The following is a 19,698-nucleotide window of genomic DNA, read 5'->3' as shown; positions in this document are numbered from 1 at the left end:
TCTCGCCTCCAGAGACGCAGGAAGGGAAGAGAGCAGTCAACCCTAGAGCCTCGGTGCAGGATTAACAGCTAGGCCTTCTGCTTTATTTGAATGGAAATCGTAAGAAGAAGAAATGAACAAGGCTCACTAGAACTTCTGTCACTCCTACGTGAGCACCACTGTCAGTCTTATGGAGTGTTTTACAATTGTCACTTCCTCTATAGCAACGACTGTGGTAACCTGGAGAGGAGACAGCAAGGAGCTGAGCACTGGCTGAGGACTCTCAGGAGATGGCGGGGAAGCTTTGTGTGGCCAGAAATAGAATGGCACCTCCTTTAAGTGACAGTTGCACTGGATCCTGGGGCCAGAAGCAGCCTCCAGCTGCCACTAATTTTAAGACAGCCATTTCTATCCTTTGAAGAAACAACAAAGAAGCAGAAAAAGCATATCAAGAAAAATCCCTGGCACTTCCTGAGAGATTGTGGCATGAGTGAATGAAGAGCAAATGGGCATATGGGAAACAGAAGCCAGTTCAAAAGGTGGGGAGGTCTCAACCTAGGCCCTCAACAAGGTGCGGGCTGTCCTCCGTGCAGGGCATGCTGAGCGGCCCAGAGCTGAACAGTCTATAAACGCCTGCGGAGGTGAGCCACCCATACCCACTAGGGGAGCAGGAACTGATGTGATGTTTCAGGGAAGCACTGGCATGTGTGAAGGCTTCAGACCCACCAACTCCACTTCCAAAATCCCGTCCTAGGAAAGGTGAATAGAAATACGTGTACCATGATAGTGAAGGAAGAGAGAAGGCTACATAATAACAGGAATACCGATAAGCAACAGAATACTACACAGATATGAAAATGGGCAGCAAAAATTTTTAACATTAGGAACAACCATATTATAAGTGAATAAGGCAGAACATACAGCTTTACATGAGGTACGGTTTTGGATAATATTTCATCCAACAATTATTTCCATATGCTATATAAAATCTCAACTGTTATTAAAAAATCTCAGAAGTATATTTTAATATACTCCTGTCTAGTTAATGCTATTAAAATTCTCAAAATGGTTATTCAATTTTGTTTTTTATTTTCATGAGACATATTACTTTCGTAATCACAAACATTCACGATATTTTAAGTCAAAATCAAATTTATCATGTTTTACAATTTGGTTTCATCACCAAAGTGGAATATTAACAAGTGTATGTCACATGCCTCTAGGATTTGTGATCTTAAGAAACAAAGGGAGCCAAGCACGCGGGAAGGCACTTGTATACCCAATAATTTGGGAAGCTGCGGCAGGGGGGTTCTTTGAGCCCAGAAGTTTGAGACCAACTTGGGGGCAACATAGTGAATCTGAGACTGGGGGCGGGGGGGGGGGGGAAGGAGATAAGACCTGACACCAGATTTAAGCACTGATAAGACGAGGGATGTATGAAGCAACCTAGACCTGGCTTCCTCAACACCAGGAAAAGTAACTTTCCTTTCTAGTGTCCCATAATACAACAGAGGAGAAAATTCACATAGCTTCTCGCAATTTCTAGTAGACTGTTCTGAAAGGAGAATTTGTCCATACAAAAGAGTAAAACTATCTACCCCAAACCACAGATAAGGTCAGCAGACATCAACACCACTGGCCTAGTTCACTTTGCCAGGGAGCGTGATATGCCCAGTCCTCAGTTAAAGGTATTCAACATCTTTGTATGTGGTGCCGAGGATTGAACACAGGCCGCACGCATGCCAGGCGAGCCGCTACCACTTGAGCCACATCTCCAGCAAGTTAAAGGTATTCAGAACAATAAAATAAGCAAAAAACAACCCAGCCTTCTGTCTAATCTCAAACAGAGAAAATTGGAAATGTGAGAAAACCTTTGTATCCCATTCCATAAACATGTAAAGTAAGGGTGTTGGCCCAGAAGACCAGAGACCCTTTCCATTTTGAAATCCTGTAATGCTAAGACATCAAAAATGGAATCACTGGCTTGTTCATCCATCTTGTCCTAGAAGAGCAGCTAATTCCATCTTCCTAAGAGCAGTTCGTTTCCTGCAAACCTGGAGGGTAGGGGTACATGAGCCCACTGGTTGCAGAGACGTGCCTGCAGAGAGGCAGGCCTGGCATACACAACCCCCTCCACAGCCACTACCTCTGTGAGGATAATTTATGTTCGTGTTTGGCTCCATGTTTCTACCTGAGCTTACACAGAGGCACCTGGGCTAGCACCAAAGTTCCTGAAGGGCAAGGAGAAGCAGACAATATGGCAGGGTCAAGAGGACAGTTAGTGACATTCAAGTCCTATCTTAGTCAACAGGCATGTGAACTTCAGGACCTCATTTCTACATTTATAGAAAGAAGAGATGGACTCACTAGGTCAGGGTCTCCCTCGAGTTCCTACACAAAGTCCCCCTCAAAAGTCACAGGGTGCACCTTACCTAATGTACTCGCTCTAAGGACTTAGTTCTAATTAAGTCTGTTTTATTACCAACATTGGTCCATATATTGTTTTCTCTTCAATATTCTCAAGACTGTTTAAAATAAAAATGATTACTAGTTATTTAAATTCCTAAATTAATCTACATCCTCCAACCCAAATCTGATTAACTGATGTGCTAGGAAGATGTACCATGTTTGACCTGTAGCATCCATTATCTTGTGCATCATCATATAAACCCCAAAGAACTCATTCCCTGGCATGAGATACAAAGCTCTCAATAATCACAACATTTCTAGGATAAAACGAAACAATGTATGTGCAAGTTTCCAGCACTCTGCCTGCCTCATAACAGATGGTCAAAAGATAGAAGCTAAATCTGAATCTAACTGACCTGTTTTCTTTATCAAATTAAATGTGCTTTGAAAATAAACATCAGAGAGCCTTGAGCTGGTAGAGCAAATCATAAATATTACATGGAGAATGCTGCTGCTGACACGATTCTTAATCGCTAGACTATCTTGCTGAGAAAAGTGAGGTGGGCAGAATATAAGAAAAGCAGCAAGTAAGATGCACAAAAGCAGAAGAAAAATAGTAAAACAAGAAAAGACGACTAGGTAGGTATGCACAGTCACCAAGTACATAGGTAGGACCTCAGAGATGGCAATACATACCCAGGTTAGCACTGGAAATTTCTATGTGCATGTGATTTTATGCCATATGTGGTAAAAAACAAAAGTGCTGTAACTAACCACGATTCCTTCATTGTCTTAGATGCAAATAAATTATGGAGTCACTGCAGTTTTCAGATGCCTTGAGTCCCTGTTCCCTCCTACAACGATGACATTCATATTCCAGGTGTACTTTACCTTTATCTACTAATCGTTGAGCTGCCTTACCCTCCAGGATGCTGATGAAACACCCATCTTAAATAGCTTTCTAAATACAGAACTAGTGGCAAGAAATCAGACAGCAAAAGTAAATATTATGGACCTTCTAGAAAATAATTCCTTTCATAGTTAATGAGGACTCAGCTATATGGATTCAGTCCAATTCAGCAAATAATTATTTTAGTCCCTATTATGGCAAACCCTCATGCTGAGGATCCTGAAGAATGTATAGAACTCAAAGTCCTCACCTAAGTGAGTTTACTTCTGGAAGGAAACAGGATCTGCATATCAATAAGTAATAAAGGACAGAATGTGATAATCCCCAAAGAGAGCTCTACAGTCCTGTGCTGGGCAGGGGGATGATTTTCAAGCAAGGAAGACTGAGAAGCTTCAAAAACAAGGCAAACCTTGGCTGATGCTTTGCTACAGGACCAGTTCTACCCAGGCTGCTTTACAGTAGACACTAGGGAAATCAAACTGGATGAGGAAGACTAGGACCTGAATTGTTAAAATAAAGAAAACACAAACACATCCACCACCATTAAAGACAACAGCACAAAGATGGAAGAGAACTGGCATTTCCTAAATACTAAAAGCAACTACTCCTTGTGATGTCCATTTAGTACCTAGAGGACGTTCTCCTGGCTCCCTGCCATGCGCCTGGAGGATAAGCACCCATGCTTAAGCACACAGACTGCTCCACCTTTCAACTCAAGCATGAACATTACCCTTTGGATGCTAATCCAGGGATGCAGATTGAGAGGGGGCAAAAGCTAGTGGTTTCAAACACCAGTGTAAAAGAAGCAAGAGGGATAATACTTTCTCTTTCCACTTTTCTAAAAGCAACAGATAACCAACACTAATAAAGTGGGGAAAGGCAGCATTAAACTGACCCAGCTCTATCAGACAAATGCAAGTCAGCCCAAGACAGAGAGTCCTGCTTGTTAGCCCCTGTACTGCTGGATAAGAAAGCAGACACCATTCCAGAGCCATTTGCAGAGAGCTGAGACTCCTGTGGTATTTGAAAGGCCATGTTGACTCTTACTTCCCTCTGCTATCTGTTCCCTGACCTCCCATCTCTAGGCAGAATGCTGCCCGGCCTCTTCTGCCTTCCCATGGCCCTTTGCAGATATCACCAGGAAACTTTTCATCCTACTGTATTAACATCAGGCATCCATGTGTATGTACAGCGCCTAATGCCACCCTGGGTCCTCGGCAGATGTTCCAAAAGGGGGCAGCTCCCCTCCTGCCTATGAGGCCCTGGGGCCCTTTTATATGCCCCACCTGAGAGCACCAGGCACAAAAACACTCCTCTGGACAAAACCCAGCAGCACACAGAGCAGATGTAGGAGAGCGTCTCTCTTTCGGTCTGCTCCGGAGACACCCATGTCTTCCTTGCAATGCAGCTCCCCAGGTTATCACCCCACTTCCTCTGGGGGCTCAAAACACACCAGGTCTTCCCCCTCCCACCCTGTCCGATCTGCTGGATGCCAACTAGCCTAACCCTCTGAGTCACTCATCAAATCATCAAATTGGCTGAAGCCGACTTTCTGTAATGGCCCTGCAGATTCTAATTAGGAAGATCTGGACAGCCGGGGCAGAACTTCCCTTGGTCCTGCAAGAAGGATCATTACTCAGCCAGGCTCCACCTCAGGCCGGCTGGCTGCTAATCTTTATGGAGCTCCAAGAAACTTAAGCTCACTTTTCTGAAATGAGAAGAGAAGGTCAGCAGCAAGGAAGGGAAACAGCGGGTCTGGGTGAATGGCCAAAGGGCCTCAGGCTCTCTGGGAAGCAGGCAGGCATTCAAGGGGTTGCATCTCATCCCAACTGCAGAGTTGGCTCCACTTGAAAAAAGTAATAAAAAAAAAAGCCACTGTTAAAAGGCTTTAAAGATGATCTAACACCTCTCTTCTACAGAAAAGGAAACTGAGGCCCAGTTTTCTCAAGGTGAACCAACTTGAGAAAGTGTGTGGATGGAGCTTCATCAAATACCCAGGAGCCGACTGTGCCTGTACTGGGTGGCTCAGAGGCACTGGAGAAGCGTTAGTTACATTCTGATTTAACTCTGTATGAACTTAGGAAGGAAGCATCATCCATGAGAGCAGTTGAAATCTGAGTTCTCTGGTTCTAGGAATACATGAACAAGGGTATGAAATGTCAGAGCACTTCAATTTCGTCTCTTTTATTCAGATGTTCAACATTCTGGTAATGAACTTTCATCCACACGATTCATATCGTCTCTCATTTTTTTACAGCACCCATTTTAAAAAACAAGAGCATACACGGGTTTCCTCAGCTAGTGGAGCAGAATGTGAGCATCTAGTGTAAGAAGCTGGGGAGGGTTTCCGTTAGATCTGCTTTGCAGTCATGAGCTCTGCAAAAGCCAAGCAAGGCAAATGAACCTGCAAAGCACAGGTTTGGAGCAGAGACCACCAGTCAGAGCCCAGCTGCTCAGCAGCAACCCTGCTGCAGCACCTTCCAAAAATGGAGCGTCTTGCCCCTCCCCTCAAATTCTCAGTAACTTAGGGAACAGAGCTCCCAACAAGCTGTTGGGGGGCCGGGGGCGGGGTGGCAGCACCAGAAATCAACTAGTGAGCTTACTTACTTTCCTGAAAATCCAGGGCCGGTTATGTCTACCTCTCTCTGGAACTAAATGTAATCTCTCTTCAACTGGGAGAATTGGATAAATCAGAATTCCTTTCTTTCAAAGTTTCCAAAGGGAAATCAGAATGCCTGAACATTAAACGGGGTAATACAGACTGCTGGTCCTGAGGCCAACTTCAAACAGCACCCAGCGAGAAGAGACCAATTCTGCACTCTCCTTCCCTCCCGTGAGCTGGGTGACCACATCGCAGCACCCTTGCCGAGAGAGACACATCAGATCCACTTGTCATATTCTGCTCACCCTATAAGTAAAGAGATACCTATTCTCTATGAGCTCTGTGAGTTCAAATACACCTGTCTGAAGGGCCACTTGTCCATCAGCTGTTGTGCTGAGCAAGGCATTGGGGGTATTCAAAGAAGAAAGCACTGCCTCTTCTAGACAGTTTCCCGAGGGAGATGGATACATTAACAACCAGTTATGGGAAGTGCTGTAGCACATTACCTGCCTCAGGCTGGCAGGCAGCTCAAGCACCCAACAGAAGTCAGGGCCAGGTCCATGCATTTCTAGCAGTCTCTCCTCCATTCCCTGTAAAACTGCTATTGAAAATGATGTTGTCCTCATTTGTAGATGACAAAACCGAGGCTCAAAGAGGTTAAGTGATCCTGAACCACACAATTATCAACAGTAACCACAGCCTTTACGGAGCTTGCTAACAAGGCTAGAAACTGTTGTGAGTTTTGCACATAACATGGAATTTTCTCCTTCCATCTACACAACAAACTTTCGGTAAAGTATTACTGCTATCCCAATTCACAAATAGGGAAACAATTTAAGTAGCCTGTCATGCCAGAGCTGGGTTAGAATCCAAAGTCTTTCTGACTCCGCAGCCATATCTTTAAGCACACCTCTGGATTTCTAAGCAGTACGGCTGGAAATCAAGGAAGGCTTTAGGGAGGAGGTGACATGTGACCAGGAAGAAGCATCTCACTGTTGATCCTCCTTCATTATCAGGTACTGAGGAATGAGAAAGGCCCCAGCAAGCTAACGTGGGAAAGAAAAGAAGTTTGCCTTTACAGGCCCGCTGACCTAACTCCAGCACTCGTGTGCCTACTTGCAGAACATGCAAACTCAGCTTCCTGCAAGGCCTATCCTTTCTACTGCCTTCCTCTTATTTTACGAAACATTCTATGCTGTGTTAGAATTCTCAATTCAAATATAAAGAAGCGGACATCCCTTAAGCAATTTTCCATCCCCAATAAAATACATATCTCGGTACATACCACGAGGAACAGACTGCATTTGAACTGTAGTCAGCGCAACATTACTGAGCTGTTGTAACAAGTTTCATTTTCATCTCCCCTGGAAGATGCTTAAACAGCTTACTGGATTCAAGTCAAAACTGAGTTACATGCATCCATCTGGAGGCCAGCAAAGGGTGAACACCAAGAACAACAAATGCAAATGCTCTACACTTGAACGCATTAAGATAGCCAGACAGCAAGTGAGCAGAAACAGAATCCCTTAGGATAAATTCCAACATTTAAAAACAAAATATAAACTTAATGCAAGTCTCCACAGCATGTTTCCCAGCCCTGAGAATTGAAAATGATCCCACAGAAGAGACCCAGAGATGCTGAGTGGTCTGTTTCTTCCCCTTTTTTCCAAGTCATCTTAACTTAGGCCCTTTAGAGACTCCAGCACACCAGACTTGCTGTAGCTATTTCTTCCCCTCCCCACACTAGTCTGCATCTGAGCAGTAAGATTTTGATGATTAAAAATGAAATGAATGCTCCCAGGAGGCAGCATCCAGGTAATAATGGAGCTTTCACAGAGTGGGCTGAATGATAAGATGCTTACAGCAAAGGTATGTTGCTGGTGGGTGTTTCACCCTCCTGTACAGAGAGAGTCATTCTTCCTGGACCCTGGGTCCACCAGGATTTGTCTTTAGGTTTAACACTGGCACTGTCTGAAGATATGGTGATACCTATGGCCCCATGTTTGGTCTGTCTTCCAACAGCTTTGCTCAGGTAAATCACCTGTCATCCAACTGCTGCCAGGTTGTCAGGAAAGCCGCTTCCGCTCCCTGCATAGCTGCAGCTGGATCTCAACAAGGTGTGCGTGAGCCTTTGGCTTAGTTTTCTTCCGTGGCTCCAGGAGCATCGCAAAGCACAAGTGTACAGGACCACAGTTAAGATGTCATGTTACTTCTTAACCAATTCTATGACTCCTCTGTGAAGGTAGTAAAAGAGCTAAAGAGGCCCAATGTGAATATTACCTACAATAATGAGGATGACTTAGAATCCAACAATAGTGGAATAGCTGCTAATTCAGGTACATCCACATATGGGAACACTGGGCAACCATTAAAAAATGTTTGTTTTTAAATGTCCAGAATGTAAAAATCCACAGAGGTAGAAAGTAGATTGGGTGGGGCAGGAGATAATGACCAGGTGATCTGGAAGAAAATGGGGAATGGCTTATAATTGTTATAGGGACTTCTTTGGGGATGATGAAAATATTTTAACATTGACTGTCGAGATACTCTAAAATACCACTGTATACCTTTGTTTTGTTTGCAGTACTGGGGATTGAACCCAATGCTGTTCAACCACTGAACTATACCCCTAGTCCTTTTTATTTTTCATTTTGAGATGGGGCGTCCTTAAGTTTCCCAGGTTGGCTTAAAACTTACGAACCTTCTGCCTCAGTCTCCCCAAGTCCCTGGGAGGATAGGAATGCACCACCTTGCCTGGCTGGCTGTATACTTTAAATGGATGAAATATGGTCTGTGTATTGAGCATCCACAAAGGTGTTATTAAAACAATAGTGTGGGAGGCTAAGGGAAAATGGCAGGTTTTAAAATATTTAATAGGATTCCACTTCAGCCACAAAAGAAAAATCACAGCACTTTTATCATCTTCAGCTACCACCACTGCAACAGGTAACATTCAGTGAGCATTCATCCTCTGTTGATGGCCACTGCTGGACTTCACATGCACGTCTCATCTCCCACTGCGATAGCTCTTTGATATTGGTATGACTGTAAATGAGCAAATGACTTGTAGAAGCAAAACTTGACCAAGTTCATACAATTAATAGTTCGTACAGGCAGAGATTCCAATCCAGGACTGTCAGACCAAAGTTTATGCTCTTAACTACAGTGCCATGGAACATGGGGGTCAATAGTTTAAGAGCAATGAGCATCCATGACAACCTTTGCACTAGTTTTGTTAGAATAAACCTGAATTAATTTTCAGATAAGGGAAGAAAGATAAATGACTAATTTTGCCAAATGAATGGAAGAAGTTCTGAGCATCTTACCCTCTCACAGGCCCCAGGCACACTCACATGACACGAGGCATGACAACACTTTTACTATACAACAGTGCAACCCTTTTACCATGCAACCTCATCCCCACGAGACACACAGCCGGTTCAAGACTAATTAATAACCAATTAGCTACTGTTCAGGGTATAAAGACTCTTAACAGCTGGAAGAGGCAAGTCTCCTAGACCAAAGCAGATTCAGGTAAATTTCTAAGTCAGAATACCACATTTTCTTAAATCACCTCACTGAGGCCCTTACTACTCTCCAAGCCACCTCAGTTCACTTCTGACCACATGGTGGATGGCTCTTCCTCACAATGAACTCAGTACTTGGGGTATCTGAACCCTTCAACCCTCCCAAGACTTAGCCCTCAATCTTCTCTGGGCAACACATCATTAATTCCCTACGCCCCTTGAAAAATGGTTTTCACTCTCTTACCATCCTGAGGTCTGTCATTCCCCCAAAACACAGAACACACCTATGGCACAGACATGGGATAGAGTCTTCCTTGTGGAGGACACTAGAGTTATAGAGCTTGAATTTGGCTCCTTTTCCCTGGGACTATGTGAATTTGCACAGTTGCCACACCCCAAAGCACAGAGCAAAGATACAGGACCTTGGACTTATTCCTTCCATTTTTGAGGGGCTACTGTGTAAGAGGCTTTTGGAGATGAGCTGCTTCAAAAATCCATCATCTCACAAATGCAGAAAGTGGCCTAGGTGGCGGGCTGCACAATTCAAGAGTTCCAGAGGTGACAAGGGCCTTCTGACTACAGAACTCCCCTACAAACACATTACTAGCTCATAATAAACATACAGCTAAGGAAAAGCTATAGGTGTTCTCAACCTTGAAAAACTTGAGGGCCCTTTACATTGTACGAAAAAAAAACAACAACAAAGAGCTTTGAAATAGGAAGTAAACAGAAAGATCACACAAATGCATTCATATTTCAAATTAAAAAATATTGACCACCTACTGTGAGTTACAGTTCTCCACAGGAACAGCCTCAGGTGGTGCCAACCTATATTCTTCTTGGAGAAAAAGCTACATGGCTCAGTGAGAAATTTATTTATTAATCAACTGGAGCAATAATCTTATTTATTCGAATTATTTTCTAGTCAACACACCCAGCAGCCCTAAATCATCACTTCCCTCCTGCCCTGTCCCACAAAAAGAGGGATTTGATGGAACAGCCAGAGTCCTCGCTTTCAGGGAAAGATGAGTGTAATCTAATTCCTCAATTTGTCAAACAGGACATTTTCATTGCAGCTGGACCCAGCTGGAAGTGAATCTCTCCCACACACATCTCCAAGAAAACATAAAACATAAAAGGCATTTAGCACAGAAAAACGCACACACAGAGAGACTGATTGCTTCATCAAACCAAACTGAACAGGCACAAAACAAAGTCAATAGCACTGCCACATGGATACCGAGCCACGCCACCCACCTAACCAAGACCCCATTCCATCCTGGGCCTTTGCTCAAATAGAGTCCTCTACCTGGACTGTTTTTCATCCATCCTTCATGGTGGAGGTCCGAAAGGACTTTCTAAGTTCTCTACAGCTGTAAGCAGTCAGGGCCTCACGTGCTCCCAAGGCGATCTGAAGTATCACAGTACTGAAGAGTCCATGCTGTATTACAGTTAACTCTGTGCCTCCCCCATTCATCTGCGAACACCTCTGGAGCAGAGGTAGAATTCACCTGTTCCCCTCAGCTTCAGCCACAGATGGAGCACACAGTAGGTATTTTAGACAGTTTTTTTCACCACTCTGACTAAAGGACCTCACCAGAAAAATGGTAGAGGAAAAGTTTATTTGAGAGCTCACAGTTTCAGAGGCTCCATTCCTCAGGGTTCAAGGTGAAACTAAACATCATGGTGAAAAAATGTGGTACAGGGAAGTAGCTCACATGATGATCAGGAAGCAGAGATAGAATCCACTGACCAGATACAAAATGTGTATCCTGAAGGCACACCCCGAATGACCACATCCTATCTGCTTTCAGTTACCACTGGGTTAATCCCTATCAGGGGATTAATTCATTGATTGGGTCAAGACTCTCACAACCCAATAATTTTTCCTCTGAACTTTCTTTTTTTTTTAGAGAGAGAGAATTTTAATACCTTTTTTTTTTTTAGTTTTCAGCGGACACAACATCTTTGTTGGTATGTGGTGCTGAGGATCGAACCCGGGCCGCACGCATGCCAGACGAGCGCGCTACCGCTTGAGCCACATCCCCAGCCCCTCCTCTGAACTTTCTTGCATTGTCCCATATGTGAGTTTTTGGGGGACACCTCACATCCAAACAATAACAGTAGTTGCTCAAACAATGTCAGAATCAAATTAAATAGAACTTAGTCTGACACAAAGACTTTCTAAGCATTTAAGGTTTACACTCCCAAAGGGAATCTGTCCTGTAGGTAAGCTTTATGACAGATCACAATCTCCAACCCCAAGTTAAAGGTGCACATGGATCTGCAAGGGGGGAGGGGAAGGAGATAGGCCAAATAAACCCATGGCTTATTATCTATTATCTTCTGGGAATTCTGCCTGTCTTCACATACAGTCCTTCTGGAGCCTATATGAGTACTCCAAATTAAAAATTACTCATGAAGCCATGAAGAATATTCTGAATCCAATTATACAGCCCATCAGAAATGCTCTTGGAGGTGCGAACAAACCTACTTTCACTTCTACCCTTACTTTTCTTTCTTGGATACAGTGTACCAAAAAAGGAATTTGGCTCAGAAAGACTTGGATTCAAAGTCTGCCTTTTCAGTTTTCAGATGTGCCCTGAGTTAGACAAGTTTCTCCACATTTCCATCACTGCAAAATGGAAGTAAGACTAGATCCCTTAAGATATTCACAAAGAAATATATAGATGAAAGTCCTAGAACCCAGCAAGCCCATGTGAAATCTCATCATAAGTCTAAGGGCTATGGGCTCCACAGTTAGGGAGAGATGAGGGGTACGTTACTTTGAGGGGAAAGAGCAAGGAGGGCCCCTTCACCACTTGGACCACATCCTAGAAGTTCAGTGGATACCACAATGGCGTCTCGCTCATAGACCTATCCCTCTGAGCCAGGATGGAAATGCCAAACCAGAACTAGAACTCTAGGAGGCAGCCTGTGGAGGAGGAAGAACCCTGGCTGGGAGCATTCCTTATTTCTTTGTTACTTGCTCAGCATACTTCACCTCCCTGGGCACTAACTGAAGAAAATGGATCCAAAACATGAAGTAAAACAAGTCACAAAGTTGGTTAGCATTGAAAACCCACTCTCCAATGACTCACAACATTCAATTTGCCAGAAAACTCACTTTACAACCACCTACATTGAAATTTTAGAGAATTAGGCTTTCAAACATGGTGGGTATATTCACAGACTGCAGAACCTAACAGACATGAGATGCAGCATGACTTCTTGCTTTTATCAGTGAGCAAGTTATTTCATTTCTGAGCCTCAGTTTCCTCATTTGCAAAAAAATAAAATAGTCTGCTCACATCTGGCCATTATGAAGAAAATATGAGAGAAATATGTAAAGAATTTAGCACAGTGACTGACACCAGAATTTATAAGAATGCTGGAAAATAGAGGCCCAACACCAAAAAAAACAAAACAAAACAAAACAAAAAAAACAACAGAAGATTCTCTGTGAAGTCCTGGCCTAGTCTAGGTTTGGTTTCTCAGAACAACTAAATCAGACAGCAATGGAATATGCGGAATAACAGAGCTTACATGGAAAACAGAAGGTATTCTTACGGTCACTACTTTAAAACCAAGATCAAATACCTCTTTTTGAGGCTTCTCCATTTACTTGATTCAGGTGTCAGTGTAAAAATTTCAGACTACCTAAAGCTTTTTGTTTATATTTCTGGACAAAGTTCAGAACAATCTGGTTTGATGGAGCATTCTGTGAAACTCACTGCTCCACCCTGCATTTAGGTGGCCCCTTTTAGGGGACAGGGATGCTCCTGCCATGGCAGGTCCACATCCCACCACCACTGCAGCGGGTATAATGGAAACTCTTCTCTTGCAAAAAGAGGAAACCTAATTTTGCCCATAAACCCATCCACATCACCTGCACTTTTTACATTCAACCCCATTTCAAAAATTAACCACATCAATGCTATTTATTTGGTTATATAATTGTAGCTTGGCTATATTTACATTATTTGTACATTACCAAATTTAAAAAAAAAATAACAGAATTTTACTTCTACACTTTCAAAAATCTCAGAATTCTAAACCCAAAGTGAAATTTACATCAACAGGAATGCTCTGTAAATATTCCAGAATACAAAAGATATTTTATTTTTACCTTCTAAATGGTTGTGAATAGAGTAAAAGCCTGATTCCTTAGTTATCCCAGCCTAATTTGCTTTACACTTATCCTTATCACTTCTTTTAAGTAATCAATAATTTTCCCACCTGGAGGAAGCGGTCTATTAACATACCAATAGCCATTCATAACCTGAAGGCACATGCAGCACGAGAGGCTTGGTTTCCATTGCATGTTTATAAAAATATATTTTATAGGATGTTTTTATAAAGATTTAAGAAATCTACAGTGGTTTGTTATTCTCCCCTTTTGCACAAAACTGGGGACTGAACTCAAGGTGCTGAACCACTGCACGTCGTCCCCAGCCCTTTTTATTTTTTGAGGAAAGGGTCTCACTAAGTTGCTGAGGCTGGCATCAAACTCAAGATCCTCCTACCTCAACCTCCTGAGTAGCTGGGATTTCAGGCATTTTTTAAAAAGAAAATAATAAAGTGACTTGTCTAAGAAAACCGTACTCACACTAACAAAGAACTAGAATAACAACATTCACAAAGATTCAAGCACAAACTGGTTCAACCTTCCACGATGAACTTTTGTTTGGAGGCCAAACCATGTCATGCTCCGTTTTGCCTTAAGTGGCTCTCAGAACTCAAGGGGAAATTATAATTACATATCTACTCTAGATTCTTAGTATGTACTCCTTATTTCCTAAGCACAAATCCAAACCACTTGGATTATTAAAAAGGTTATTCTCCAAAGAGTTAGGCAACAAAATGTTAACATTCATCATCTTCGGATCATGGGATTCATTTGTTTTCAATTTTGTTCTTTATTTCTACAATAAGCAGCTTAAAATAATCATTTTAAAAGTTCTAGCAGGGCATTTATCATGAAACAGAAAGGTTTATATCTGATGGTAATGATACCCAAAGAATTAGTATTTTCTCCTGGTCATACTGATACAATAGCACCCTGTCACCAACTGAGATTTATCTTTCATTCAGCAAACTTCAGGAGGGCCACTGTGTCCCAAACCTGTGTTCAATCCCATAAAAATCAAGATTACAAACGAGATCCACAACCACAGCATCCACACACCTGCGGGGCCAGAGTGTGCACAGGGAGCACAGGGGGAGCAATGGGGCTGGGGGGTGGAACAAGAAAAGGCAATTAGGAAAGGTCTCTTTGCAGAGACATCTGCTCAGCCCAGGAGGGAGTCAGTGCTCATCTGGCTCCAGGGAGACAGACTTGTGAAGCAGCAAGTGCTGTAAGTTTGCTTCTGTGTTCCTACAGGCAGAGGGCAGAGGACCCTAGGAGCAGCTGTAAGGATGGTAGGCATCCCACAAACCATGGGAAGCTACCAAGGTCAACAAAGAAAAGAGGTTCACTTTAACTTCCAGGTAAGAAAAATGGAGTGTATCAACATTTCTTGGGTAATAAAAAGAGGAAATCCTTCGATGAAACGCTATCACAAAACATGGCTCTTGATTCACTCCACCAGTCTCCTGGCCTCCCAAGGTCTACTTCCATCCACCCCAACGCAGTGCCAATTCAGGGGATAATGTATTTGGTCTATTTTCTACTTTTAAATCACATGCCAATAACCAAATCTGGAAAGAACTTCGTGAGATGAAGCAAATATAGTTATCTTGCTATTTATTCCCCGTTCCTCACAACTACTCCAATGGCTTAAGAATCACTTCTAGCCGCAGCATGTGACCAAAATAAACTTTTATTTGACAATTCAGAAGGAACAAAAAACAAAATGAATGAAAAGACCTTTTATATTTTAAGTGTGCAGTGATTTCCTGTTTCTTCCACACTTTTGGCAGCCATGTACCATATCACAGAGTCCTTTTTATACTGCAAAATCAACAAAATTCCTTTTCAAACTATGGAAAAACTGGGCATCTTGCTCAAACACCAACAGCTCTCCCTTAGTAATATAAGACAGCAATGTTGTTAAGAAAGATTACCTAACAAAGTACCTTTGTCATGAATAAACCCTCCCTTAGATAATCCAAATGCATGTCAGTTCTTCAGCCTTCCCCTCCAGAATATCAAGCATCCATCCCTTTACGACCTTCCTATGCTTCCTGTTCCTGCTGCCACTGACATGAGAAACATATAAAGATGGCTCATTTATTCCCAGTCCCCCATCACAGTGAGCCGGGGTCCTGAGAGCTACAGCTCACTTCTTCTCCATTACTTCCTCCCCTACTTGACCATTGCTTCCCCCAGTCTATGATATCAGAATTTCCCTTGGGTGACACTGATCATCTTCCTCACCATCAGAATGACTATTAATTAGACACTTAACATGCAGCAGACTCTCAGGTTCTTAAACAGAATAGTTCATTTCATTCTTGCTATCACCCAGTAAGGTCACTATAGAATATGATCCCTATTTGACAGATGGAGAAGCCAAGGCACGAGAGTAGTAAATTGAAAAACAGCAAGTAACACAGCCATCATTCAAACCTGGGTCCATCCAATTAAGACCCAGGCTGGTCACACTTGCTTCTACTGAGAATTCATCCATTCAGCAAATGTTTACATGCTCTATGTCAGGCACCATGCTAGGCACAGAGGATGCAGGGGGGGACCAAAGCAGAGCTCCAAGGCTATTTTCTACTGGGATGTCAGTGCACCAAGGCAATAAAACAAAGGGACAGATGTGATAAATGTCTCCTGGTACCAGACATGGTATTAGGTGCTTTGTGTGGGTGAAATAATAGCAAAGCAAGATGATGGTGTTGACGTCTATCATCAGGGGGATCGGAAAAGACGCCGTGCTCTTACAATCTGGGAGGAGCATGGTGAAGTTGTTCAAGGGGAAAGATGATATTTTTTGTTAGTCTTCATTTCAATATTATTTACCAAACAACAAAATGTACCCATCTGCACTGACACCAAAACATTCTAGACCAGACACGAGACCCCAGAGAAAAACTGGAATGAATTAAACTCCAAATGAAACCACCTGAGAATATTTAAGAGGAATTATTTCTCCCCAACAATTCCAGTCAGCAGTAAAAAAATCTCACATTTCACCTCAAAAAAGCAGCTGCAGAACTTCAGCAAAAACTGAGGCCAACTGATCCTGGGGGTGGCTGCTGAAGGAACAGCTAATACTGCACTGACGGTTTTGGCCTTGCAATAGGAACAAAAGGATCTCTTCCTAGTGGATCTGCTTACTTCTGCTGGACGAACCAGCCTTCAATAACACATCAATAATTAAATAGCACTCAACTAAAAACTAATAATGCAATAAATGGACTACTATAGGGAACCGCCCTCTTACTTTGAGGAGCTTGAAAAATGCCCTATGATGGCCCAAAAAAACGTTATCAATGATATGGGCTTATTACAGCCAATGTGAACACAAAATCCACAGCTTGTCTATTAAAGACCTCAATTTGGTAGCAGAACAGGAAAAGCCCATGATGTTTCTATTATGAAATCACTGGCTCCTAAAAACAAACTAACAAAAACAGTTCTTCCCCGCGAAAAAAATCACCCTCATAGAAGCAACTGGCAACATTTGGCAGCAAACTTAAATCATAGGGCCATCTCCAGAGAGATGGCAAGATGATTAAGTGGCCAGGGCACTCTGCACTCCCCCAGTAGGCTCTCTTTGTATGCTGAGTGGGGGTGACAGGTGGACCTGACAGGAAATGACAGGACCATGGTGGGCCTGCTCTCCCTGCTGGCTTGCTTTCAGTTCATGGGTAATGGAAAGGGAACCAACCTTGAGGGTCAGGAGGGGACAGTTTAAGTCCCAGCTGTACTTATACTCAAGCTATTTGACTCTGTAGAGTTCCTATAAGTTCTGGTTGACTCATCAGTTAATAATGACTAGGTTTACAACCAACGAAGGCAAATCAGAGAATAAAAGACAAAGCAAGAGATACTCCATCCAACTCCCATAAATGGGAAAGAACTGCAGAGATGCAAAATTATCCTTCTTCCCCCTCAAGATGCAATGGTCTCAAACCCTTATAACAGAGGGTCTAGAATGCTATCTCTCTCCTTCTGGAACTAGCCAGAAGTGAGAGTTATTACAGACCCATTCCCTATGCACTATCTCTTCTCTTCAAAAATCAAGGTCTCCCTTAGGTGCCACTCAGCTAATCCAATCAACTTTTCAAAAGCAGTGATGTGAATAAGAAAAGGTTAGGTGCTGGTCATTCCTCTCAAGCAACACACACACACATTTATTTATTCACTCTAGTTCAGTGATCTGACTTTTTATATGATAGATGCTAGGCTGAGAGACAAGGGAGTCCCTGGCCTAAGGAACTCAGGCAACAGAAATGAAGATAGAGAATAAAATGTGTGTGGGTACCCTGCTATAACTGCTTGGAACTGACCCAAAACAAGGGGCAAGCCAGCCAGGCCAGTACTCAAGGGGCTCAAATGTAAATGGAGCACCAAAATACACATGAAAACAGACTGAGAAAAATATATCACAGTATTCTCCCCGAGATTATTTCTAAATGTATCTGGAAGGAATGCAGTGAAAATTTCCAAGTGTGAGTTCTGAGAACAACATGGGGCATGTCAGATTCACAGCAAATGTCACTTATTTGCCATCTCCAAGAAAGGGGAGTTTGGTCACTTGCAGGGCCCTTGGTTTGGCTGAGTGAGGTATACAAGTCTGGGACTTACAGGAAAGAACTGCAAAGGGACAAGATAAGGATGGCAGAATTCTAGTACCAACAAGTCTCCTCCTCTGAGGCACCGGCTACTGAATATGTGTCATTATGAGGAGCTCCCCTAGAGTCAGGTTGACACTCACTTAGACAAAAAAAGCAATGAATGACTAACATGGTCATTTAACAAAGAGTTAATGAACCACATGTGCTCAGGCACTGAAAAACCAGCATAAATAAGAACCTGCAAGACATAGTTATCTTGTAACTTTCAATTTAATTATGGTCCAAAGATGGACTTGGAAATCAGCAGAACTGGAGGCTCCAAGGGGGTATTTTTGGACGTCCAGGAAAGCTGCACTGACAAGAATCATTAGTTGCTGGAGGCAGAATTTCAGACCAAGACAAAAACGAGGAAGAATGGCCTCATATCAGACCACTGACAGGAAGAAGTCAAAATAAGAGGGCATGAAAGGGCATGTTGGCGCCATTAAAATTCTACCATGCAGACCAGCATGGAGTTGCACAATGGAAATTTCAAGTTCTATATTGAAAATCTCCAGGAAAAACTGCTATGTCCACATTTCCTCTCACGGGCATACAACTGAATCTCTGAAGAAATTGCTAACTCAATTCTAGTTTATTTTCATTCTTAAAAAAAAAAACAAAACCTACTTTCGAAACAGCTGGCAGAAGAGGTCCTGCTCCACTAACTCCAGTTCTTCTGTTCTTAGATTTTTTACATGGTAACGGAAACAACATGTAACACCAAAAAAGATGCCATGCCCCAAGGGAGACAAGTTGAACCCACTGCATTTACAGAAATAAAGTGCCAACAATGGAAAGGAAACAGGCTTGGTGGTCTATAGGGGACATTTAAATCAGAGTGCCTGCCATGTACAGCGTCCCCTCAATCATAAAAACAGCCCTAATGTTCTTTGCCCTGGGGAGCTGACTGCTGGAGGGCCCCCACCAGCTGGCCAGTGATGTCAGAGGCCTACTGTGGAGGGCTCTGACCAGGAGCAAGGATTCTGAAATTATTTCATCTCGGAACCTGTTACCTTAACACTCTCAAAAATTTAAAAGATTCCCAAAAAGGTTTATTGTTGTTGTTTTAAAATAGGTTGTATCTATTAATATTTGCTGCAATAACAATTAAAACAAATGTCTAAACCCTATAGCACATTCAAAAGCTGTCAGAAGATGACAGTACCATCACACACCACATAGTCCCTTGAAAGCTCCACTGCATATTCGTGACAAAAAGAGTCAAAGCGGCAAATTAACTTTTTTTTTTTTTTTTTTAGGATCTCACTGAGTAGCTGAGCTGCTTTGGACCTCACTAAGTTGCCGAGGCTGGCTTTCAACTAGTGATCCTCCTGTATCAGCCTCACAAGCTGCTGGGATTGTAGGGGTACGCCATCACACTCCACGCAAATTAACATCCTGACATTTATTAAAAAAAACAAAAAAACAGGGACCTCTCAGAGCCTCTGGGAGAGCCTTGAGACCCCCACAGGGAATCC

General features: G+C 42.8%; 1 protein-coding gene across 8 annotated transcripts in view; it reads right to left on the bottom strand.

Annotated features, from left to right (window-relative positions):
- Asap1 (ArfGAP with SH3 domain, ankyrin repeat and PH domain 1) overlaps positions 1–19,698 on the bottom strand; it is a 330,593-nt gene that overhangs the window by 221,150 nt on the left and 89,745 nt on the right. The window lies entirely within an intron of this gene.

The sequence above is a fragment of the Ictidomys tridecemlineatus genome, chromosome 7 (genome assembly GCF_052094955.1).
Source record: "Ictidomys tridecemlineatus isolate mIctTri1 chromosome 7, mIctTri1.hap1, whole genome shotgun sequence".
NCBI classification, from domain to species: domain Eukaryota; kingdom Metazoa; phylum Chordata; class Mammalia; order Rodentia; family Sciuridae; genus Ictidomys; species Ictidomys tridecemlineatus.
Note: the sequence above shows the minus strand (reverse complement) of the source record. Positions and strands in the feature narration are given on the sequence as shown.